General features: G+C 51.2%; 1 long non-coding RNA gene across 1 annotated transcript in view; it reads right to left on the bottom strand.

Moving 5' to 3' along the window:
* Nucleotides 1-12,093: 12,093 nt before the first annotated feature.
* The window catches only part of LOC141746762 (uncharacterized), a 145,871-nt gene continuing 131,580 nt past the window's right edge, over nucleotides 12,094-26,384 (bottom strand). Inside the window, exon 3 of the long non-coding RNA XR_012588475.1 lies at nucleotides 12,094-12,683. This is a non-coding gene — a long non-coding RNA (uncharacterized LOC141746762). The remainder of the gene's footprint in view (nucleotides 12,684-26,384) is intronic.

The following is a 26,384-nucleotide window of genomic DNA, read 5'->3' as shown; positions in this document are numbered from 1 at the left end:
AAGCCCTGGGAAGGCCGTTTTGTCGCGGTCTCTCCTGAGCAGGACAGTAGAAGTGGTGATTTCTGTTTGAGATACAGCAATGCAAGTGCCAGAGGAAACCCAGCAGCAGTTGTTGTCACTAACAGGCCACCGCGCTTCACGTTTAATAAGAAAAGAGACGGGGAATGCCAACATTTGGGAATGCTGGAGCCAGCCCCACCGCCGCACGTGCCTTTCCCGATCCCTGCAGCATCTGGAGGCCGACACTGACACCCACATCCCCAAACGACGAAGGAACCGCCCAATGCAAAGTTAGACACAGGCTTTTTAGCGAGGAGTTTCCACCCGTACCCATCTCCCCACAGCAGCGCTATGGGAACTTTTCCCCATAAATACAGATTCATAAAAACAAGAGCAACAACACCAACAACATATTAATGCCTCTAGTTGCTTATTCACAGTCAATGGTTATGTTTTCCTTCAAGCAAGCCATTAAACTTGTTAGCTCCTGGTTAGACACTAATTTTCCTTTTCAAAGAAGCAGTGTGTTAGGAATTATGTTAATGAAGTATAAATCAAATCCATGCTTAAGTCAAAAGGCTGATGCCATCTAAACATATCCTATGTATCAACAGCAGTACAATTTCATAGGTGTAATCCATCAACAGCCAATCTGGTCAGCTACTTCATTAGAGATAGATAATTAATGTCCAGTAATAATCTGCTGCCTTGATTTTGTTGTTCTTGAGGAAAAAGAAAAAAATAAAAAAAGAGTAAAAAATATTTTTAGACAGTCTTAAATGGCAGGTTTTAAAGGAGGTAATTGTTGAACATTAATTTGCTATCAATCAGGAGTGCAGTTAGAATTATTTATCTCTTCACCTGATCATGCTGAAAAGCTTGAAGGGGGAGAGCCAACAGCAACAGGAGGCTGCTGGGAACAGGGAGCTGTCGATAACCGCGTCGGAAAATGAGGAATTCCCAGGATAACAGTGACACTACTTAGATATGAATGGGGCTTCCAACATAAAATATGGAGATAACTGAGCAACAAATAGGTCATTTCTTGTAGCACTTCACCGGCAGAGAGTATTTGTGCAGCACGAAAACCATCTGTTTGCTGTAACCTCAGTGATGTGGGGTATTTATTGGTACTTGCTGTTGTCCCAGGACCTCTCTGGAGAGGACGGTTTGATCTGAAGTGCTTCCTCGCTTGGTGCGTCTGAGATATGAGAGCTGGTAATCAGTGGGAATGGGGTATTGATCAACTGGATGGTGATGCTTTGGCCCAGGAAAGAGAACAGAAAAGGGAAAGAAGGAAAAGGGGAAAAGAAGAAGAAGAAAAAATATCTGTCTCCCATTTGAGCTCTCCATCATCCAAAAACACAAGATAGAGAAGGTGTCTGGGCTATACCACGTTGACAAATATCACCCCTGTCTATAACCGTGCCAGGCAGCCAAGAAATGTGTTGGCGTATTCAGACCTGAGAAATCCCAGAGAACGCCAGCAAAATGACGCTGGGGAGGGACTTGGCTGACTTTGCAGCCCCCGTTTGCGGGGAGAAAAAGAAATACAAGTTCTCCCTTAAAAGCAATAATAATAAAAGGAAAAAAAAATGCAAAAAAGACAAAACTTGTCCTTAAAAGCAGAAGCACATGGGAATAAGAGGACAGGATAGGCTCAGGTGAAATGGGCAAGGACGATGACTTAAAGAATTTAAGTTTTAATTAAACAGAAGGGGAGAGGAGAAGCGCTGGGATAAGTTTTGTTATCATACCTCCTGTACGTCCCGCTGCTTTGGGAAAGCATCCTTCCCTCCTGCCTCCTCCTCGCCGTTATTATTTGTGCCTGGTACACCGTACAGCATCTCATAACTCACCGTGTTTATGATAAAGCAGAGCAGTTGTTTTTGGAGACAGGCACTTTGGTATTCAGTAGCCCCAGAGGCTACGCCGCGGTGTGCTCTCTCCACCATTCACTAGTTAACGTGCCAATTTTTTCCTCCCCTTTCTTGAGTGTGCCTGAAGGAAATTTATTGCAGCAGGCGACTGCTATGGGCAAATACTAATAAAATGCTGTTTTGCTGCAATTTGTTTAATTGGCCACAGAAGAGAAGCCTTGCATGTTAGATCCAGCTTCTGACACCTCCTGCCCAGTCCACAGATGTTCTCACCATGAAGCGCTCGCATCTCCGTGTTTATGGTAGGGAGAAAACAAACCCCTACTATTAAATCTTTACTATTGCTGCAGATCTGATTTGATTTAACATGCGTATTTACAGTGGCAGGCTGCTGGCAACCTCTTGGATTTATTCAGCAAAAGGTACTACTTAACATACGTTCTCCCCATCCTCGCCACCTTCCGGATACTCCTTCCCATCCCTATCCCGCAATGACCCAATGGATGCGCCTCGTCCGATGGGCAGCAAAGGCGGGAGGCAGAGACACGGCTCCGAAACACCGATAATCCTCCGAGCCAAACATGCGCAGACATAAAAGTTTCTGCCCTTTGCTTACCAAGACGACTGAACTCTAACTAGGTGGGCTAGTGTCCATATTTAAGATATTATTCTTCACGGTAAATACAGATTATCTGGCATCAGCTCAAAGATGAGGGTCGGGATTGGGGCCCTGTTGTGCTGCTGCTGCTCAACTACAGAGGGGGCCGGGGCAGGAAGGTTTATTATCTCCGGTATTAACAGAAAGAGCAAAAACTGCCAAAACAGGTTATCCGGCTGTTTCGTCTCAGTGTCTAGAAACCACAGCACAATGTCTTTACTGGGTTTGAATTCAGATTTGGGGTGGAGCGATACCTGTTTCACCACGGGTTTGTACGGCAGTAAGAGATTTAAAGCCACAAAGAGAGCTGCCCTGCCATCCACAATCTTTGTATGCTCACATGGTTTGTGTTAAGAGAAGGAACTTTATAAAGCTACTTAGGAGATTTTTGGTGCTGTAAATCCTCACTTTTCCCCACGTTTTTATAGGCAGGAACCAAGCCCATCCCCAGCACCGGTCGAGCACACAGTGGCTGGGTCTCCTGCACCATGTAATGATCCAGGTGAAAAAGGACTTTGAGGCTGAGACACCCTAAACAGTGATTTGTACACACTGAGAATATTACAGCCCTCCTAGGATTTTCCCTGATACTCATTAAGTTTCCTCTTTGCTGCATATTTCAAAGATTTCAGGTGTGGGAGCTATAAGTCTCATTTAAGGTGACTTACAAGCCGAGCTGCGGGGAGCGGGTTTGGGCTGTTGCCTCGCAGCCTGCTGGGGCCATGCTGGAGAGGGGACAGACAGGCCACCGTGACAGCCCCTGCCTCTTCCTCCGCTGCTGCTTCAGCACAAAGCTGGGACACGTTCGCTTCCCCGGGGTGGTGAGGGTATAAACAAAGCAGCTCTGATTTGAGTAGCTCCGGGATAAAAGTGCTATTTAGATCTACTTAATGTGAGCTGAGAGCAAGGCAAGAGGACGCGGGCAGGGACAGGATGCTCCCTACCAAAGCCTGGCTGGCTCTGAGGACTAAGAATGGGTGGTGGGACCTGGCATTTCACAATCCCAGCTTAAAATCTGGCTGTGGTTCACAGTGGATCGAAAATCTGTCCTTTGTGACCCAGAGCAGGGAGTTTATGAAAGCCCAGGGTCCGTGGGAGACACGGGGTGACTGCAGCTCCAGGTGATGGAGTCACCGTGTCTGAGATGCTCATTGCTTCCCCACGGGAGCAGGAGCACCCTCAGGCTGCCTCGGGCAGGGGACAACAGCGCCGTGGCAAAGCCAAACCTTAGCAAATTTGGAACAGTGCAAATTCACCATCGAAGTGAACTGGCAAGCTGCCGGCTCTCTCCTCCCGCCCAGGCTGGCACAGGGGAGCCCTTGCTGCGGGGAAGGGACAGGAGGGACCTCCCAGAGCAAAAAGCACTGGTGAAAAAGGCAGGAGCTGCCCAGGGTGAGCCCACGGGACCGGCAGACTCGGGGGAATCACACCTGATACGCCTCCAGTCCTCGGTACGCAACGCTTCCTCCTGCATAGATTATTGTCTTTGCACACCAAGCCGTTATCTGGAGGCAGAGAATGCACACCATTATCCCTGGGTCTATCAGATCAGCTCCTCCATTCTTTTATCTCCTCTTATTGAGGAGATTAAAACGCTGCCGTGCCTGGGGAAGCCCCCCCGGAAGGCAGAGGTGCCGATTGCCACGGGAGTGTCAGGCTGTGCTAATTCTCACATGACTTTTTCTATTGAAAATATACGAACGGGTCATTTTGGTGTGGGCAAATATGCAGGGCACCCCCAGTGGCAGCTATGGCGGTACCGAGCCACCGGCCACCACAGTTATATGCAACAGCCAGTGCTTTTTCTGTGCGGTTTTTATCCAGATGGATCATTTTGGGAATTCTAGGAGAGAAAGGCTTGCTGCCCAGCTGGTTTGCCTTCCTCTCCTGCGCTTGGCTTTGAGCAGTGCCGGCGGCACCAAGCCCCATGGCACAGCCATCGCTCCTGGGCGACAGCCGCTGGGCTGGTGCAGAGCCGTTTGTGGCCAGGAGGGACCAGCGGGTTGGGGGTCTGTGGTCCTGCTGCTGTAGGGACTGACGGTCACCACCCTGCTGCCGTCTCCTCTCACTGGGGAAAGGTTTCAAATGCCTGTCTGAATTCCTCCAGACTGCTTCAGTTTAAAAAGTGGGGCAGAAAACATCACACACACAAAAAAAACCCCCAAAAAACCCCCCCGAAACTTTCAGAAACGTCTTGACTCCAAGGAGGCCAAAAGCACTGGGACAGCAGGTTTTGCTCACGCTGCCCCCGACGCCGGCGCGCTGCCGTCTGCCGCTCTCGCCCCGTCTCCCTCAGGTAGCTCTGAAAGTGGGTTGAACGCACTTCTCGGGCCCGAAGCAATATTTCACAGCTCTCATTCCAATCTCTGGAGTTCACTCCATTTATACTTACTGTGTCTTGCTCCTCTCCGCACCACTTGTAGGAACCCCAGAGCTGTTACTCACTCCAAGGAATCGCTCAGCACCGGAGCAGTTTAAATTATTTGGGTTTATTCTATGCAAATAGAGGCTGCTGGAAAGCCAGGATGGGGCAGGGAAGGGATCCTGCCCGTGTTGGTGGACGGATGCCTGGGGAGAAAGCTGGTCGGAGGGACTCCTTCCCAGGGAGCTGGGGCAGCGGGGGGTGCAGCCCGCTCCTCGCAAACCATCATTTCTTGGCACCTGCGCCCTCGGGCAGAGCTCCAGCAAAACTTGCGGCTGGGCACGGTGCCACCGCGACAGACGGCCCCGAGCGCGAGAGCCTGGAGCCGCGGCGATGCCTGTGGGCACCGACTTTGCAGGGCTTAGGAGACGATTTCCAGCCACGGGCTCTCAAACGCAACTCCATCGGGAGCTGGGAGCAGAGCTGGTGACGGAGCAGAATTCAATGTCTCTCCAAGAAGGGCAGGAACCCAGGCTTTAGCACGCGGCTTTGGCTTGCTCCGGCTGGGGTGAGGAGGGGAACCGGGACCCACCAGACCCCGACCCCCTGCTAAAGTCCCCTCTGCTCACTTTTCCAGCTGCACCAGAGGCCACACCGGCAACGCCAAATACAGCCTCCTCCCTGCCCCAGAGCGAACTGCAGCAGCTTTCCATCCTGCTGGAAACCACCACACGTGCCCCCCATCCTCGGGGGGGAACTGCGAGGCCGGGGGTGGGGCTGAGACGCTGCTGGAGACCCCCAAGTCAGCAGAGAGGGGGAACCCCGAGCCCCCGGCCACGCTGCCCAGCCCGGGTGCCGTAGGAAAAGACCCTGTCTTCTTTAACAGCGCACGTAATATCCTTTCCAAAGGTTTACTAAGGTTACTCGCGTATTAAGTTAAGCTAACCAATTTACAATGCAAATGTTACATAGATTACAAAGGGTAAATGAGTTGTATGTTGAAGGAGATAGGCTTTACCCAGACAAAAGTGGAACAGACCTGTGGCAAACTGCAATTAATGACCCGAACACATCTTCCAGAATGAAAAATTCATTGAGTCCTCTAAGGATATATAGCCCAAGCAGAAGAAATTATTCACCACCTTCTACATATCCAAAGTGTCACCAAGCCTATTTATCTGGCAAATAAAGTACTTCCCTTCAGCCTTAATATTTCTGCTACCCTATGGTCCAGAAGTTCAGAGACTTTTTTTTTTTAAAGCAGATTTTACAAAGAAAGTGCAATTCTGGGGAAACTGAGAGCTGGTCAGTTGTTGGGAAAAGGAAGATTGTGGTAAAACGAGGATTCCTGCCTGCGGTAAAACAGGGGATAGTGGGTAACAGCAGCTGGTTTCCAGCACCAGCTTTGCTGGAAACTTTCTGTGCACGGAAAAAACCCTGACACATCATTTTGTGCCAGCACCTCTTGTCCAGGTGCAAATGGAAAAGATCTTTTGTAAACTCAAAGTGAATAAAGCAACAGGTTCCTTTCGGACACCCTAAAATGGGGTCCCTAAAATGGGAGATACCAACACATGCCGGTCACTGGAGAAAATCTGAACCGTGACATTGAGGGAGGCGATTCACAGTCTGACCACGTGCAAAGGGGAGATAAAACCTAACTGTCCCGTTGGAGGTGGCACTGCTTGTTTCATTAATGCATGTAAAGCACTTTTGTGGTCCCCAGGTGGGTTGGGAAGTGTTGTTATAAAATTGGGACTAAATCTGAGATATTCTTCTCCTTGCCTGTAATGGGAATGAACAGAGCAACTGCTGAGCAGGCCCTCTATGGTTCAAGTGATTCAATATTTCTTTATGTTTACTGCCCTATCACTGGTGAATAAACAAAGGGAAAACCAACTATGAACGCCACAATTCATTTTAAAGAAAAAAAAGTTTTCTTTTACCATAAACATCAATTTCAAATTGATTGGTGCCATCCTCATTTTCCTATTCCTATGTCCTGCTGTGCCTGTAACCCCGCAGAGCCCGGGAGCCCCCTCTTTAAGCAGCAAAGTCCTTCCCAATGACGGAGCCGTGGCGCTGGCACCGGGGGGACGGAGCAGCCCGCAGCCCTTTGCGGGACCCAGCCACCTCCTTCAACCCCGGTGTCGCACGAGGGGTTAAGCTGGTACTAACTCACCTACAAACATTTATCTGGTGGAGGCAAAGCGTGCTGCAATTTATACATTAACACCGTCTAGCGAGGCTGACACCCAAATAATCTTAGGGAGAGGAAACTAGGGGAATTAAGGTGGGGAGTGGGATGCTGCTGAATTGCTTCAGCTGCTGCTTCCCTTCCAGTAAATTGGGGTACAAAGACCAGGCACCATTGACAGCAGCGAGCCCATGGCGGGGGCTACCGAGGCACCACCACCCCCCGGCCCCGTCTCGGCCGCAGACGGCTCCCGGCGCGCTGGAGCGCTGCCCTTCTGCTACTGTTTGCTGAACAAAACCAATTCTGTAACTCGGAGCTAACTGGTTAAGCAGCACTCATCATGCCTAATTTACAAAAGAAGGGGCATATTTCAAAATATTTATTCTGCCTTTCCCAGTTGGATTGGCATAAGCATGTGGAAATCTTCGAGGAATCAAACAACTGTTAATCACCGCAAGCTATTCCAGGCTGAGTTTGCTATGTAAGCTGCCGCCCTCTGTTTACACATAAGAAGCAATGACTCAAAGAATCCTATAGAGACTATTTTTTTCCCCTCCTTTTTAACGATAAGGTCTGGCCAAACGGCTTAAAGGGCCCAGCTATTTAGTATTGGAGCTGCACCTTCTCGCCTCCCTCTCTCCCCCGTAATATCTGCATTTGTATTCAGCTGGCAAGCGCCGGTGGGATGGGAAGGGGGAGGGAGAGGCCGGGAGTTCCGCAGCCCCCCCCCCCCGTCTCGCTGTGCTGCCAGCCCCGGGTTGGCTGGGGGGGTGTACGGATGCTCCCGACAGCATCGGGCCAAAAAGGGCAGGGCTGGAGGTTGCCAGTGGCCCGGGCAGCATCCTGGGGGTTAACAAATCCCGAACCCGCAGCAAAACTTCCCTCTCAAAGGCGCCAGAAGTGGAATTTCAAAACCCAGCTGCTGCTGAAAGGGGGGGGATCGAGAGCAGAAGCGGCATCTCAGCTGTGCGGTTTGGATCCGCTCCCCTTTCTTGATTTTTGGGCTGCTGCCACCCGCAGCCCCGGCACCCTCTGCCTCGGCATGTGGCCAGGCAGTTTGACCCCAAACCCTCCAGCTCCGCGCCTGGGGACAAGTCCCCCGCACAGCCTCTGCACAACAAACCCGGCATTGCCCCCGTTCAGTGCTTTTTCAATTCCACCAGCCTGTTCCAAAGAAAAGCGAAGCCACCGCTGCCCCGCTCTCCTTCCCTTTCATCCCCCTGCCAGCCAGCCGCTGCCGTGAGCATGCGCCGGGCTCTCCTTCGCGCCATGGCACGGGTGCTGAATGCTGATGAGAAATTCTTGGTCCAACCCCAGGCACTCATTTTCAAGTAATTAACTTGGCACCACCACAGCACACAGCAGATCCGACTTTCCCGACCAGGAGATAACTGAATTAAAAGGCCAGGTGTGGGATTATTCATGGCTAAACTTGCTTCTTCCCCACTCCCAGTTTTATGGCAGCAATGATAATTTTACCCGGATTCTCCGTCTTCCTACCCAGCTTGGCGGCTGCCCCGTTTCTTTGTCAGGGAGCACAGCACGAGGGCAGCCGCAGTGGGAAGCAGCGCTGGGATGCTGGGGGAGACTCTGAGCACTTCCCCGAGGGTGTCCCATGCTTGAGCTGCCCTGTCTCGCCGCTGGCAGGGCAGTTTTGGGGAGATCTGAGGGGTTTTTACCCTTTCTACTGCATTAACATGCTGTACGTGACATCACCTATTATCAATGTGTCTTATTCCCGAATCTGGGTGGAACGAGTGAAATCCCTGCCTCTATCCAAAGTCACTGGCAGAGCCAGAGCTCCTATTTGCTGCCTCAAATCCCCCCTGTTACCATTCCCATTCCTCCTCCCAAATAAACCCTTGCCCGGAGCTGCAGAGAGCTGGGACTAGGGGGAAAGGAGGACGGCGTGGTGGGGAAAGCCCTGGGATGGAGAACCAGGACCTCACGCCGGGCAATGTCGGTGAGAGCTGTCTGGCTGCTCCCTCCACGCGTCTGTGGGAAGGCTGCTGCGACGCTACTGCCCCTTGGGCTACCGTGGCAAATTATTCGTGACTGCAAAACCTGGAGTTTTCTATATAAAAACGCAAGCCCAAATGGATGGAACAAAAAGAGGTGACAGCCGTGGCCCTCCCGCCCAAGACCCCACCACTGGTCCCATGTCTCCCAGCACCAGCACCGCTCCTAATGATGCTCCGGCAGTAATTTCCGCGAAATACAACCCCAGGTTATATTTTATACCAACACGGCACTTCTCATGCCAGAGCCTGCAGCCCTCAATGCAAATACACCTCTGCAGGTCTGCCAGGACTGATAACGGGAAAGGGAAAACAATTCCCCAAGGTTAGTGGTGAAGGAAAGACCCCGAGGTCTCTCTCTTCTCAGCCACTGGCACGTCCCTCCTCCTCCTTGCTAAGCAGTGCAGAGCTCAGGGTGTGCTGCTTTAGGGCAGAAGCGGGGAAACCTGCTCCCCAGAGGAGCACATTCGGCCGCGCTGGTGTTGGAGGAGACGCCGCTGCCCCCCCAGCCCAGGGGCAGCAGCCAGCACAGCCCGGCTGAGCGGGGACGCAGGCAGGAGGAAACCATTGCCACGGAGAGGAGATCCGTGGTCCGCCAGGCTTAGGGAGGAAGGCTGCGGAGCGGTGACATATGAGGATAATGAGTGTTGACATATGAAGATACAGCCAAACTGAAAGCTACATCCTATTTAGCTTTTAATTTGGATGCTCATAGAGTGGATTCTGAGGCCCTTTTCATCACTGCTCTTAAAATGGATCTGACTTATAGGAAACAACCTGATGCGAAACTGCGTTACTTATAAACTTGACTTGAATACCGCCATCCGCTTCCCTGGATATCCACCCTGCAACATCCCGCAGCATGTTTGGGCAGGCAAGCTGTGCCCCTGGAAAAGGATCCTGGCTTGGGAAAACCACTTACTTTATCCATGGGAAACCCACAGATCTGGCCCCAAACTATGCGGCTAGGACAAACCGCGTGGATGATGGGGTTGTCTTGGCCACGTAGGTTGGGGCCAGATCTGGAAAACAGAGAGATCTGTGCTGAGCCTGACAGAGCCCACCCCAGCATCCCAGTAAGAGCCACCTGGACAAGAGCTGGCACGGAAACCCCAGCTGCCATCACACCTTCCCTCCCTTGCAAACCTCCTCCGGGGCAGCATCAATTCGGGAACTTTTTGAGCACCTCTGTGAGCGAAGATACCAGGGCAGAGCGTTGTTGCAGTCCCTGCTTCCGAGCGGGCATGGGGACAGCCCGGCACAGGAGGTGCCACGGTGCCCTCTGCTCGCCTTGGGTCACTGCCCGGCCGTCCCACACGGCCTCTCCCCTCCAAACCCGCCCCACTGAACCTTCCCCAGGTTTGCCTCTCCCACTTTGCTCCCAGCCAATCTCCCAGTTACTGAACTTAATTGGGGAAGGGCAGCTAGAGGTCTGCTACCTGCGGCTCCTGCTAATCGTGTTCCAGATTCCCCCCGGCAGAAACATCAACCAGAATAAAATAATAACAACAACGACAACAATCACGTTACTATTTTCATCTCTGCTTTTGCTTTCTTCTTTTAAAAAGTAATTCCTGACTCTTGGCGCAGAAGAGGCCCCTGTGATCCCCGGGTAATGGCCTGCCCTCTATGCAGAGTGGAATAGAGTTAGAATGAACGCTCCAGAAACCCTGACAGCCCGTTTAACAAGGTGTCTAACATCCCATTTCCTCTGCACTTCCTCTCTCCTTAATCCTTTTATGCGAAACTCACTCAGGAGTAAGCACGTGTGAAATTGAGGACTCTCTAATACACATTGCGCGACACAGGCTCACTGAAATGGAGTGTCTCAGCCTTGTTCCGTCAAACAGTGCCAAGAGGAAGCCGACGTTAATCAAAGAGTCTTTTCCATGTGTCCAGGGCCTTGTGCACCCGCAGAGCAAATAAACAGCTTTCCGCTGCCACCGCTTTCCCAACACTTTCATCTTCTTAAAGCTCCAGATTCGACAGGGCAGTTCGGAGAAACAGGAGGGGTGAAAATGGAGAGAAGCAAGGGGCACCGTGCACCCAGCCTCCCGACGGCGCCTGCTCCGGGCGGGGGTGCGGAAGGAGTTGCTGGGTTTTGATTTTGCAAGAATAATATCTACGGGGCAGCACAAAGCAGCCCCCCAGGCTGCTGAGCCCTGGGACTGACGACCGGCACGGCCACCATGTACCCACAGCATCCCAGGGCCACCGGGTCCCCACAGCATCCCAGGGCCACCGTGTACCCACAGCATCCCAGGGCCACCGGGTCCCCACAGCGCCGGGAGGTCCCCAGAAAATCCCAGGGCACGAGCAACGCAGGGCAGCAGCCCCATCTGGGAGGCAACTACAAAGCAGGCAGCTTTAAAGAGTAATATAAAGGATTGGACTAAGCTTGGAGCAGCCAAAACTGGGACTGAACCTGCTTCAAGGATTATTCCCATATTTCCCATGACTTCTGAGTTTCAAGTGAGGTTTGCTGGCGGCTGTGCTGGGAAGAGCTTGCCAACTCTGCGTAACCACAGCCGGGGCCAGGCTGGCCCTGTGAATGCCAAGGAAAGGCTGTCATGGCATTCGGATTTCTCACAGAGCAGCCCAGAGACACGTAAAAAGTTACAGGGAGAGGCCAGGCTCCTCGAGGGGCTCTGCGCGCTGCAAGACGGCTCGGCGCAGGGGATTCACGAATTATTTTTGCTGGCTTTAGAGGTTTGAGATGTCAAAAAGTATATTCGTTGTTATGTATTCCTTATAATTAGCCCCATTCTGCAGTGGAAACACACTCACAATTTTACTCAAGTGACATGGATTTTTCAGGAGAAAGTCTGCTTTTCTAGAGTAGGGAAAATGAAAGCCAGAAAGGAAACTGAACGCTCTCCTGATGAATTCCCAGGAAATACTTTCACTAGTTTTGTGTATTTTTTAATCACAAGCCACGTCCACCTAAGATTTGAGCAATTTACTATTTAACGCCGAGTACAGCTTATATCAGGGGGATAATATGCTGCAATTGTAGGTAGACAGACTTGATCCAATAGGTCTATTATCTCCCCCCGTTACTATGATCCTGTCCTAATTAGGATCTCACACAGACCAGATACACCAGAAGTCAATGACAACTTCATTTATCCAAGGGCTTCGGTCTAGGAAAGCTGTCTGGTGTTTTTAAGTCACCATCAAGTAGGTATTGATTCGGTGAAGTCAGGAAATGATACTTCATTTATGTGCTTTAGCCTGGAACTTGGGGTGCGGGTTATTGCTCACTGGGCGTCTCTGGGGCACAAGGGCTGAGCTGGGTCTGCAGTTTGCAGGGCAAGCTGTTAAAATACCGAGTTTCCCCTCTTCCTCTGCCCGACAGACTTTCTGAGGGTTAAAATTCACGGTAAATCAACACACATTTGGATCGATAAAGGATGCAGGGCAGTGATTTGCATCTGCTGGAAGAGGAGCCTGGAAAGCACACCACGTACAATATTGGGGTTGCATGGAAAGGCAGAGAATCCCTCTAATTGCACGGCAGAATGCAGATTACAGACCTGGAGACGATGAGCAGTGCTAAACCCGGCGCCTAAAAATAAACAAACACACAATATAAACCCCCAAGTGAATGAGATTCCCGTATTATCATCACACCGTGTAAATGATAGCGTCCCTCCGGATTAGCCGATGGAGAGCGGGCTGGGGCGTTGGAAAGATAAGGCATTTTTAATCTGCACGCATAATCATCTGAAGGGAAAATATAAAATGCTAATAACAAATTGGAATTCAATCTAAAGAAGGATGTAACAAACACCAGAACCATTTTTCCCTTCTTGTCTTTGGGAAAAAAAAAAAAAAAAAAAGAGCAAGCCAGCCCCCCTCCCGCCACCAACGTCCTGGCTGTTTCTTCCCCTTATTTTCCCCTCCAAAATGCTTCACTTACAACACTTTGGGGGCTGAAATCTGCCCATAACTAGCTTGGCCCCCATTTTACTCTGCCCCATACATCCAACTTTATGTTTTAAATGGATCGGTTTACTTGTGACTAAATATAGAGTGGATCTCCGCATCCCTCGCTAGGTGGAACACTATAAAAGGTAAGTGGTACAATACATCATCTTAAAAGGTGGCTTATCTGGAGAGGAGGTGTAGGAAATATTGTGCGAGGGACTGTCTGCATCTGAGGCGCAATTGGATTCCATTTTTCCTTTTGAAATAGGGAAAGGCAAGTACGTTGCTGATGCCTGAAAAATCCTGTCAAAGCATGAGGGAGGCGGTGAGGGACAGGCTCCCTCGTCGGGACGGGAATGCTGTGCCAGCCGAGCCCAGGGCGGTTAAACGCACAGGTCGAGCCATTCCTAATTGTCTCCGTGTACGTGGTTCAGGAAAGTCCCTTTACGCCAAGCGGAATATCCCAAATCCTTGCCGACAGGCGGGAGCTGTCACGCGCGCCCCTCACAGCGAGGCAGCGCAGCCCCGCGCTGAGGCCAGGAAAGCTCTTTTCCTTATTCAAACCAGCCTAATGCAAAACGGAAAGGCAATTTTTCTTCCTAACTGTGTGGATCCCAGGGGCTGCGCTGACACGGCTGCGCGGCCGAAGCCGGTCACATCCCCGGGCAGCGCGGGACGCGGAGCTGGGGAGGCTCCGCATGGATCTGTGCCCGGCAGGACCTGGGACCCGCTCCAATTATCGGCCGTGACCTTCTGAATAAAATGAGTATTTCTGCATTCACCCCTCAGCAGAGGGACTGGTCTTTCCTCCCGCACGGAACAACGCTTTAGCAGCCCAAACCATCCATTATTTAAGCCTTACAAAACATTTCTGAGCAGCGTTAAGAGACACCATAGATATTTTACTCAATTTCTGCCTATTCCCCTCTCCACCTAAAGCAAACGTCCTTCTCCCAGTTTCCAGCACAGCCACGGTCCCAAACAGCCCCATCGCTGCCTTCAAGTGACCAGCGGTCCCTGACGAGCCGTGCTGCTGTTTGTCATTAGGTTCCAAAATTAACACCCTGACCTGAACAGGGGGTAAGGTGCAGCTGAGGGGCTTTTTTGATTCCCTCTGCTGTGGCACAATGACTGTGCTGTAGATTAAGAATTAGTCTTTTCACATGCTTTTGTAACACCCCCCCACAGCCCAGTTTCCAGCACGCAGGCGAGGTTACTCGCAGACCCAGGGAGGCTCCTCCGTAGCATTTAAAGTTTATTCTTCCACGTTGTTCCCAGAAAGTCAAGGCTCCGTGGCAGTAAAGAAAATCCAGCATCAACGTAGAGATTTGGGGTTAAGCCACGGGCTGCTGCAAACTGCGTAAGCCCCAGTGACAGTATATTTATTTCCTCCCCATGCCTTCGCTCAGACACTGCAAACAGGGCAGATTTCCTATTACACACACGCACACACACGGCCAAATCCTGTATATTGGGCAGGAAGATTATTGAACAAAAGTAAGTGATAAAAGCACGGGCCAAAAAGATGTGTTATAGTGTTTTCCTTTGAGGCAAAGACAAAGAAGACACTTTGCTGTTTGTTGTGCCAGAGAATCATCTCTGATTGTTTGTGTCACGGTGGCAGATAAGTGCAAAGGAGATAGATGTTCTGTCTCCGAGGCACAGTTCTCATCTGTATAGTATAAATTTATGCCTGCTGGTGGCAAGCCTCATGATTCAGAGCCGGTATATGACTGTGATCTGAGCAGAGGAAAGCCACTGCCTTTACGCCTGACGTTGATCTGCTTCATTCGTGTTGTCAGTCGGCCCTGAGCGATGTCCCCTCACATTAGAGTCACCCGCGCCCCGCACGCAGGGCTGTCCCGGGCCGGGGCTGGGATGCTCGGCAGCTCCCGCTTCAACCAAGCCCATCCCACCAGGCTCTGGCATCGGCCCTGCTCAGCAGGGAGGTGCGTTTTCCTTTCCCTTCTGGCACTTTGGGATTCCCTAAGCTTCCCATTTCCCCAAATCCAAAGCTGTTTCTCTGCACAAACCAAGCACATCAGCTGGAAAGGAGGAAAATGGCTTGGGAGGCAGCCATCCCTGTGGTCTGAAAACCCATTCCCTCCTTTCCATTGCGCTTGGCCACTCCATTCAGTGGAATGGAACGGAATGGAATAGAAAAAGGAATACAATATTTTGAGTTGGAAGGGCCCTACAATGATCATCCAGTCCAACTCCTAGAGAAATTATCTGCAGAACTGCAACACGGCTCACTCTGGATTTCAGAAGCCACGTGTAATAGCTGCCTGTTTGTGTTTTAAGTGTTCACCGGGGCACTATCAAGATAAATGTATAATCAAAATAATTATATTCAAACTCAGCTGAAAGAGCATCTTGGCTTCAGCATTCACTCATTCATTCAATACCCTGTTAATTAAGTATACCTTACAGCGTGCTCTGAAGGCTGCCAAAATCAGACTTAGAGAGGTTAATGAGGCAACGGTAAGTTTTCTTACGTAGCAGCATATAACTATAGCTGACACATATTAATGCACAGACAATTAGCGAGGACCAGATTTGAGCCCAGATCTCTCATACTCTTTTTTTTTCATCTCTGTCTCTGGGCTTCACTTCACAGTGCATCAGGAGCTTTGCTGCTCCTCACTATCTTTTCACCTTCCTCACACCAGAAGGAGGATGGAGCCTATTCCTTCCTTACGCTGCTCCTCCACGACATGAGTCACGTCGCTCCTTCCCCCTCCCCAGCCTCCTGGCCAGTCCCGCTCACTTGCAGGAGTCTGAAGAGGTACAAGACCTTTCAAACATATTTTTACCAAAAGTGCTTTCTAAGAGAAGTAGAGGATTAAAACCAACACTGAGTGTTTCAAGACCATTTACAAAGGCTTGGTTTTCCTTGTACTGATATCTCTGGGACGTACTGGTAAGACCCGTGCACCAAGTGCAAATGTCAGTAAAGAGAAATGACCGGCTGCGATCGTTGCAAGATGACAAAAGCTGTATTTTGCGGTGCTTCCATCTCTCTCATGCAGCAGACCCTGCCTTTGCTTGGAATTTCACTCATGTCAGGGTAAGACGTTGAGTTAGAGTGAAATATCTCACAAACACCTACGTTTGGGTCTGCTCGCGCCAGGAGAGCGGGTCAGGAACCAATGCGTGCATGGACAAACGACCATGAAGTCTCCATGATGACGGAGGTTACTTGAAAAGTAAAAGGTGATGGAGAGAGGCCAATAAATACCAAAGAATATATTTCCTTAGGTAAACAGAAGAGTGCAAGAATGGTCCTGCCAGGTGAGCCCCACACACATGAAAAGTACCCGTGGGGTTCTATCAGAATAGAAGAGCAAAAAATTGTCACCAGCCCCTGGAAACAAGTGTGAGCAAAGGAAGAGGAAGAGGGAGGTGGGGAGATGGAAGGAGTCCTTTCTGACCGAGAGCTGATAAAGGCATGTTCTGAAGACAAATTCTTTCAAAGCAATGGCATCAGGGAGACCTTCACCCATTCTCCTGATGCGAGCAAGGCTGCTGGCAGCACTCCTCACGTGGAGGTTAGTCATGCCCCCACGAGTGAAGAAGATGAAAGAATCTCTGGGCTCTGCTCCTGCCTTCCCCTCCAGAGCCAAAAGTTTGTTTGTTTGGGGCTGTAAACAACCCCAATTTCCCCCAACTGCTGATTGCTTAATTTCATGCTCCTCTGAAACAAGACGAGTATCTTAGCTCATCTCCTTACCGCCCCTTCCTGCAGGCAATCACTCACACATCCAGCCCCTCCCCTGCTTCACCAGTTTGGAGCGACCAGCCGACAAGGGGATCCTGGAGGAAATGAGCGTTGCTCCCATTGCTGGACAATCTGGAAGGCTGAGGGAAATTAGGGCTAAGCCCAGAAGTTTAATTTCCCCTTGTGATGATCAAGGGACTTCAATATTTATTGTTTTTTTCTTTTGGTACCTCTGAAGTTAGAGGGAATTTAGCCAGAGCCAAAGACAAATGAGAAAGTTCACCGGAGGCTCAGGATTTCACCACAAATCACCTTCGCCAGGGAAGGTTTTATTGCAGGAGTTTCTGGGTTAACCCAACACGGGAGCAGAAGCGCTACCAATGCTTGCTTTATGCAGAGTCCGTGATTACCTGCCACCTTGTATTTCTGAAACCAGACCCAAACTCATGCAGGATTCCCTGGGTACCCACCACATTCCCCTGGGAGGTTTACAAGCAGTAAACCTGAAAAGCAAACTTGTGCTGCCCGTTTTGGGTCAGTGAGCGTCACCAAAGCCTTTTAGCACAATGCAAATGTCCCCTAGAAGAACTGCGATCTAGCAGTCGCTTTGCTACGAGGCTCATGTTGCCACCTTCGAAATGCCAATATGAAGGAGAAATCCTCGTAATTCCCGTGTCCCTGAAGCAACTTGTGACCGAGCACACGGGAAAATGGGGAGCCAGGGCAGAGATAAACTCACATTCTCAGTTTCAACCTCTCTTGGGCTAATATTATCTCAAACTGTCCATTCCCAGGTTTCCTTACTGCTGCCCTATCACTGCAATAGGGATGCGACGGTCTGGGGATAGATCTGAATCCTGGCATTCCAACGGTGCTGGCAGGGAGATCTGGAAGGAGCCCAGGAAATTCCTCAAGCCACAATATATTAAATGGAGATCACTTAAACCTGTACTTGCCAAGTCCCCACACAGAGCCCTCGGGAACTGGGAGGTTCCTGGGTAATTAAGACCCTGAACTAAGGACCCGAAAACCAGAGATCCAGTCCCAGCCTTGCCATGTTTCCTTTGTAAATCATTGAACCGGCCTAGACCCCGGTCTCCCCAAATCTGTAAAACAGCGAGCAAACGGCATTTCCTTCCTGTGACACCCCAGATTAAAATTTGTTCTTCTCCCACTTCGTATGGCTGAAAATCAAAACTTTGGCATGAGAACAAACCAAAAAAAAAAAAAAAAGCTATCTAGCATGAGCCCAATTACAATTTTTAATTTTGCTGGCTATTCACTGAGTTCACTTTCCAGCTCAGAGAACGGGGAGTGAGACCCTTCAGAAGCGGCTCATTCACCCCCAGACCCGAGCGTGCCAGTAAACCTGGGGTGGGCACCCGTAACACCAGCCGGCGAGTGGTCCAGGAGAGCGGAGATGAAGGAAATTACCAGCAAATCACCACCCCCTCGGATGCCACACGCGACTTCTCGGGGAACTTTTGCACCTCTTACCCTGGCACCAAGCTCATTGGAAAGGAGGGGTTGGCTCCTGTGTCGCACACATTGTCTTAGAAGATTGATTTTCCACCTGTAAAAGTGATCTACATTCTCCCTCCTTCTCCTGGATGCCTTAGTCAAAAGAGAAAATGGATCTTTTAAAGATACATGTATCCATCACTATTATTTACATTCTAATATGCGTACGCAGCTCTGCTCCAACAAGGGAAATGTAAATCAGATGGACATCGTTCCCTGAATGCCCTAAAGAGCTCCATTCCCCCCAAATTAGAATAGAAAATGCTCTTTTAAAATGCACCTTTAATATGTAAAAGCTGCTGCATCCTGACTCTAAATAAACCAAACTTGAGCTACATGCCAAATATCTTAGATAAAGGACAGGTAAGATGGTAGTATCTGGCCAAGGAATCGGTCCTAAACAGCTATTTATATTAATGCAAAGAAGGTACAATGTTCTTCCTCTTGATATATGCTGCAGTGGGATATAGTTTTGTCCCACTAGTGAGAATAAAAACGTACAGTTCATGATAGGCAAAGTCACATGTGTGAGATAAAAAGCTCCAACTATAATATATGTCTTCACCATGTATTCTCTTCAGGATTTTCTTTAGATCTTGGGATGACAACAAGAAAACACTTACTCAAGGTTAGACACTGCTCGCTGGGCTTTTTAATAACCATTCCCTCTATCCTGGGGGATTGCGTCCGTGAAATAAGGCAAACTCAACTTCAGTTTCTGGACTTGCCGAGGCACGGCGGAGTCCTCACGCGTGCCTTTGTTTCTGTTGGGCTCTGCATGCGGATGAGCGATGTGCGCGGGCTCGGGGCTGAGCGGGGGCTCAGGGCAGCGACGGTGATGAATGGCTCTGCCTCGGTGCCGACGAAGCCGATGGTCCCCGCAGTGGGAGCGAAGCCCCGGGAGCGACGGCCAGCGGCTGCCCTGCTGAACAGCCACGTGCCTGAGCCCCTCGCTGGCTAACGGAGGGGCTTCGTTAGCCCGTCAGGTTTTGAGGCAGGAAGATGCAAATTGTGCCTTTTCCTATTCTGGGTAAAACCCAAGGAATTCCTGGGCGCGGGAACTCACTCTGCTCGCCAGAGACAATTTTACAGCCCTTGCTCAGAAGTGAAAGTCCGGACCCCCACCCTCTGCAGCTGGGCACCCTCTCCCTATGGCCACAGGGCAAGTGGGAGCCCACGCACCCCAGCCCATCCCTGGCACCTTTTCCAGGAGCAGGAGCTGGGCAGGGGCTGCCTGACGCCGGGGATGTCAGCACCAGACCTCAAAAACACCGTCAAACTTTAAAGACGACCATGAAAACTAGTAGTCGCATTGCTCACACCTATTCAAAGGAGACCCACGCTTACAAGAAGATAAAAAACTTGGTTTAAAAGCAAATCCGTCCCGTAGAGCCAGGCGCGGGTGGCAGGGCTGCAGCTGGGGTGGCGTGGCCGAGGGCTCACACATGCTTCTGGCCCAGCGAGGCTTTTCGTCACAAAGACACAGACCTTTCCCAAAGGCTCCTGATAAATCTGCGCTGTCAAAGCCGTCTATCACCAAGCGGAGATGGTATCTGCCCGTGCCCCGCTCAGCAGAGCGCAGGCAGGGACTGCACGGTCCCTTGCCATTGATACCATCTCCCCGATGGAAACCAGGAGAGATAAAGCAAAGCGGACATGCACCGAGCGCAGCCCTCCTCCTCCTCCTCCTTCTCGGCCATGCGATGCAGCCGGGCCCGTGCCATCATGGGGGACACCGTCGCTGCTGGGACAGGGGTTTGTGAGGGGCAGGAGGGGATGGGCAGGAACGGGGTGCGCTGTGGGTGTAGCTGGGGCAGCCGAGCATGGCATCGCTCCCATCAAATCCCAAGGGCAGACACGTACAAGGCACAGGCATAATGCCAGGAGCCAGCCTCTCCCAAAGCCTGTATGTGGCCACAGGGCTGGTCCCTTAGTCTGGATTTTGTGGTTTTTGGTTTTTTGTTTTTTTTTTTTTTTTCATTTGACCCATGCGGTCTTCCCTCTTTGTACAGTAAACTCGCACAATCACGCACCCGCAGGTACACACAAAACATTTTGTCTTGGAAGATGAAATTTTAGTGTGTGACACGGTGCAGCTCGCAAGCCAGCAGAGCAGAAGCAAATCCCGTCCCACCTATGCAGTAGGCAGCCTCCGCACGCTGCTCCCCCTCCTCCGGACTTGGGAAAGAGCTTGGCCGAGTTTGCCCCAGCAGGACATTGCAACCCCACGAGAGCCAGGATTTCACTGAAATGAGAATGGATTGTAAAAGGGGGGTTGCTGAGCCACCCTCTTTCTGCAGTTCAGGCGTCCTTTTGGCGTCACCGTGTTACGAGCTATTTTGGTGTTCCACACTGCAAATGCTCCTCGCTTTTTTCTCCCTTCCTGCCTACTGATAAATCCACTTCTACACCCTCTGTCCAGTGGCTGCTGCTTTACACCAGAAGGCACAGCGTTATCATATGCTCGGCTTGATATTTCTTCCAGCCCCAAAACAAAGTTTAATCAGGCAGCGAAAGCAGCAGCGAAGATGAAGTATTCTGGGGACGGTTTTCCTTCTGGGTTGCTGCTTTTTGACACGTTCCCTGGTCCAGCAATAAAATGTCCTCCACTTTGCATAAAGACAGACAATGGAAGTAAAGGTTTTGCTCCTGCCCAAAAGAAGGGGAGTGCCTGGATGCCCGGAGGGAGGAAGGACCGTGCAAAAGGCTGGCGGGAGACCTGGGGACGGCCACAAGCTCCAGTGCAACCGCGGCTGGAAGGAAGATGCTCTCTGCTCCATACCCGTACTGTAGCCCTCTTCCCTCCGCTTCCGAGCCCCACAGCGCACCAAAGGCAACTTCTAGCCCTGGCTAATATGAAATGCATCAGCTGGTCCCTGCCACGTACCCTCACTGTGCAATTGAGCGGTGCGTTATACCTCACCCTGCAACCCTTCCCTGTGCTGGCCTAGGAGATGAGTCAGAATTCACCTCTCTTTTATTACGGCCTCTGCTTATTATTATCGCCAAACCTCTTTTGTAATTCAACAGCATTAATTTGCTAAGATCACCGGTGCTCAGGGGAACAAGCAAGCGTGGCGAGCGACGGCTGGAAAGCAACACCCGCTCAGTGACGGCCGGCATTACCGGGATGCTGAGCGGTAACACCGGGATGGGTCCACACTGGGGCACAAATGAGAGCTACGTGCTGCTGGGCACCTCAGCACCTCCTTCTACCGCCCGATAGACTGATGCATTAAACCCAAAAATCAGTTAAAAAAGTCAGCTGGCTACATATATCCATCAGGAAATAACCCCGCTATTAGAACACACGTCCAGGTACTATCACGGTGACCCGTCAGCTGTAAACGACCCAGGATATTTTGGAAGAAAAAACAATTTGCTTCCACTATTTACTTCTTTCTCCTGTTCTTGACCCTGCGAGCGTACAAATGTTTTTTCTGCGCCTCTGCCGCGAAAGCGACACTCTCATCAAGGAGGAGTAAATCACAATAACAGGGAAATAAACCTTCCCCCGAAATGATTCCCAACTTATTTATTTATTTCCCCGGCTTCGCACAAGTCTACATAAAAGTGCATAAATTGCGGCGGCGGCGGCTCGCTGATTAGCAGCCCCGGACTCCAGGCGAGCATCCTCACTCCGGCTCCTCTCCCCCTCTGTTCCCTGCGCTGGCGGGGCGGTCGCGGGGCACGCCGACGCCGTTTCCCTTTAAATCTAACTCAGGTAATGAAAACGCACAAGAAAATAGTGCGGGTGCATCTGGGAGCAGTAGAAAACAGTTAGATCTTCATAGAGCCATAAAGAAGTAAACAGTAGGCTGCTATGAAGATCTATGGGACCCCGCAGTGCCATTGTCTTCAAAAGGAATTAAAAACAAATTGCTGAGGGCCAGCACATAATTTAGAGACTCACGGCAATTTTATGACTTGCTAATGTTCCTAATTACATGCCCGTGAAAGGCTTAATTAATTGGGGGATGTAGCAAAAAGTGGAGCCTGTGTTTGTTATCATGGTTCCACTGCATTGATTTTAGTGCCTATGGAGAATTTAGGGCCTCTTTATTTGCACAAAGAAAATGCAAGTCTCTCGAAAAAATGCACATTAAGATCAACCCCTCGCTGCTATCTAATATACTTTCCTCTACTTAACCAAAGTGCTTGTAATCATATTTTGTAAATGTTGGTGCCGTTAATTGCATTGTGAGAGAAAATAGGTTCCGCTCGACTGGTCGTGGAGAATTTTATAAAGTTCTTTTCCTGCTCCCGATTCTGAGGACTCTGAGAGGGAAACTCATGAGAAGTTGGTGCGACGGGCAGGGAGCGGGGCTGCTCTGCTGCTCCCTGCACATCGGTGGGTGCTGGGGCATCTCCTGCACCCGCACCCTCGGTGGGGCCAGGATTTACCTGCACCCTCCCAGCCGGGGTTCCTGGGGAGCTCTGCCGCATGGAAAAGCCTCTGAACCCACTCGCGCTGGGGCAAAGTTTAACCCTCAGCCCCCCTGAGCCCTTCAAACGTGCTCAGTGTGTTCCGAGTTCAAGGTTTGGCTCTGATCTTCTAGAGGAAAGGACTTTCCACGACATTAAATACAGGCTGCAATCCCTCTTCGCTAAAATGCCGCTGGCATCGGTGCATGGAAGGTCCAAAGTGACCGTCTTCAACCAGAAATAACTTAATATTGAAGAACATAAAAACACACAAGAAAAAATGTGGCATGGTGGAGCGCAGAAGCGCCGCAGAGCCCTGGCACGCTGGTACAACACGCCTGTCCACGGCTGAACAGACATTTGTACTTTTTCACATCACAAAAAAAAAGAAAAAGGATTAAGGAGTTTAGATAATCCCTTCCCCCTGTCCTTCAAGGAGAAATTGAGGCAGGACAAAGAGAACCAGGAAGCATCTGAAAGCGCCTGTCCGGGACAGGAAAGCAGGCACGGAGGTGGGATGGGGCTGGGCTGTGACTGCTCCTTTCAGGCGAGCAACGCGCCCGAGAGCGCTTTTCCCGTCAGGCCTGCCTGGACACGGACTTCCACGCTCCCGCGTTCCCTCGAGGGGAAGGTGCCGTGTGCCAGGAGCGGAGCCGACGGGAGGGACGGAGGGGGAGCTGCCCGGGGCCAGCCCCCGCGGGGACCCCTCGGACCAGGCGTCGCCTCTGCCTGGCCGTGCCGCAGGGGGCCAGCTGCAGTCACAACCCCCATTTTGCCCAGATGAAAAATAACTTGATTATAGAAGCTCAAAACCAGTATGTGAATCTACTAAATGATGAAAGCTTTCTCCTTTCACCACTTAGATATTTTTCCCCCTCAAAGGCGGGTGGGAACCTCCCGCTCTGGGCTGCTGGGGAGCTGAGAAAGCTGGGGCTGCCAAAGCCTTTACGGGACCAGGTGGGCTCGGTAACGGCACAGCCTGGGGATGGAAAATCAGAGCAACAGCCCCTGGATAGAGAAATCTTCGCAGCACGGCAGCGCCGTTGCCGTTACCCCTTGCAGGAGGCCGAGGGCTCCTGCACCGTCTGTTATCGGTGCACGCAGGCGCCCAGAAGGAGCGCGGCTGGACGCGAGCCCGCATGCAGGAGCTGCATCCGCGTGCACGAGTATGCCTGCTGCTCCTGTGAGGATTTATGGGCGGTGAGGAAGAGTTTCACAAGGCACTGCAGAGTGGAGTGCGGCTATTCACAGGGGGAACCCCTGGGGTGGCACATACCACCAAGGCATGTCCCCGGGCCACGCACCGGGGGGGCACCACCACCCACCCTCGCCAGGACCCCCCAAGCCTCAGTCGCCCAGCTCTTTCTTAAGGAAAACTAGACAAATAAAGCTTAACGTTTGTGCTAAGTTGTCCGAATCCAAATTTAAGATTGCATTAAAACCCACAGGCAACAAAAATATTATTTTTTTTTAACATCTCACATTTTGATTGGAGTTCAAATCTCTCCGCAAAAGCAAATGCAGCGATGCCAGGCCAGAGAGGGCGGTCCAGAAGAGCTCCCACTCAGTCTGCGCATACGGCAAGAGCCAATATCCAGAGGAAAACTAGGAGAAGGGCTGCGTCCGAGCTGTGAGGGCCAGATTCCGCAGCAGTCACCCTGGCTCACCTGGGCAGCCAAGCACAAGGAGGCAGCAGCAGCGAGAGACAGCTCCAGCTCTAGCATCCTTCCACGTCGGGGAGGACGGTGCCGGTCAGACAAAGAAAGAAATTCGCAATAGCAGTTTTGGTCAGGATGATGCTCCTTAACAATCAACAACTAAATCACGGTGGGGGCAGGACTGGGGCAATGGCCAGAGGAGTCTGGGCAGCCCCCCAAGATCAGGGCAATGGGCAGAGGAGTCTGGGCAGCCCCCCAGGATTGGGGCGATGGCCGGAGAAGCCCAGGCAGCCCCTTGCTGCCCTCCTCCTCCTCCTTGCCTTTCCATGCAGCAACGTTGCAATGAGGAGGGGAGAGGAAAAAAAAAAAAAAAAAGGCAAAGCCAAGTTTGTCTGTTGCTCTTGAGAAAAGGAGACGTCTCTCGAAATATAGTTGGTGCTTTGACGATAAGACCTTTGACAGAAACATGAATGACATGAATACTTTGATCTCTAGTCTCAGAAGCTTCAACAGCAATTATGAGTCAAGAGGGGTGAATATGGGCAGCAGCTCAAGCAATGCCCCGGAGGGTGGTGATGCAGTAATTAGAGACAAAACCCGGAGCATCTCTGCCTGCACCATGCACACGGACCGGGGAGGAGGTGGGCCGGGGGGAAGCGTCATGAAAAAAAATGACTCTTATTCTTCTGAGAGAAATAAAATCGACAAGACTTTATACATTTCAAAGCCAAGATCTTCAAAGACAGGTAAAATGCTAATTCTGCTAATGTAGGTTTTTATGTATATGCTCTGAAAAGGTAAAGCAAATTAATCACCAGCTTTACCCCCTAATATATATCTGTGTTACAAATATATTACAGCATGTCAGATCTAAGGAGATACATCTGAACAGCGGTGGTTAAAAGAGCATTTCCCTTTTCATGCTCTAATACAGTTATTTTGATCTTTCAGTCTTCATATTTTTTGTTCTCATCAAAGGAACGATGGTGCCAGAGATTAGGATGTTATTTATTTCCCTCTCACTGTCCTACCCATGTTAATCACTTCTCGTGTCAACAGCTGCAGCGGTGCCGGCGGTGCCCGCGCGAGGCCGGACGCGCTGCCCGCATCCCCCTCCCTGCCTCCGCCCCGCTGCCCACCCACCGCCACCACCCCTTCGGGTCACCTCCAAAACACCCCGACCTTCCAAAGCTGATGGCACTGCTATGCAAATGGAGGGCAGGGAGGGGACGGAGACGCCTGCAGAGCAGAGGGATGGGGACAGGGAGGCACAGCCCTGGGCCCGGGCGGCGGCGATGCCCGGCTCAGCCTTCTGCGTCCCTGAGACGGTCCTGGAAACCGTCAAGGGAAGGAAACATGATTGCGTGGCAGCGCGGTGCTAGGCACTGCCAGAAATCCCTCCGAATTACGCACAGCATGGAGTGGAAACAGAGAACACAAAGAGGGAAGGAGGCACAGGGACAGGAGACGGTGACGCAGGAGCTGCTGCCCAGTTCCAGCACATCGCGCCGCCCAGTCCAGCCAGTGCCCTCCCGTTTCGATGGGATGCCTGTTACTGATCACCCAAAACTCCACCGTCAGAGGAGAGCCGACCCCTTCGCTTTCTAACAGCCTCCCCCGGGGCTCTGCCCAGCTCCGCTGGCCCCGGCCACGGGGGAATTCAGCATTTAGGTGTTCCTGTGACTCGGGACAGAGTCCCGCTTTCCCGGGGTGTTTTCAGACGCCTCACCCTGAATTTTCACCAGTGTTTCCACAGCACGGCTGTGTTCAGCCAGACCTTGCACGTCCCAGCTTTAGGCATGTATTGAAACGTCACCTCCATGCTGCGTTACAGGCTTGCTTTCAGAAACGTGCATTGCCTCCAGCCACTTCAGCTCCTTTTCCCCCTGGGTTCTCCATGCAGAGACCCTGGGAATTCAGCTCCTGCCCCCGGCAGACACAGGGCTCCAGGCTGGAGCCCAGCGTGACTCCTTACCTGAAACCGAACACCGGCAGGGGCAGACAGGGCTGGGAC

Source organism: Larus michahellis, chromosome 7 (genome assembly GCF_964199755.1).
Source record: "Larus michahellis chromosome 7, bLarMic1.1, whole genome shotgun sequence".
Lineage (NCBI taxonomy): Eukaryota > Metazoa > Chordata > Aves > Charadriiformes > Laridae > Larus > Larus michahellis.
This window is presented reverse-complemented; position numbering and strand designations above follow the sequence as displayed.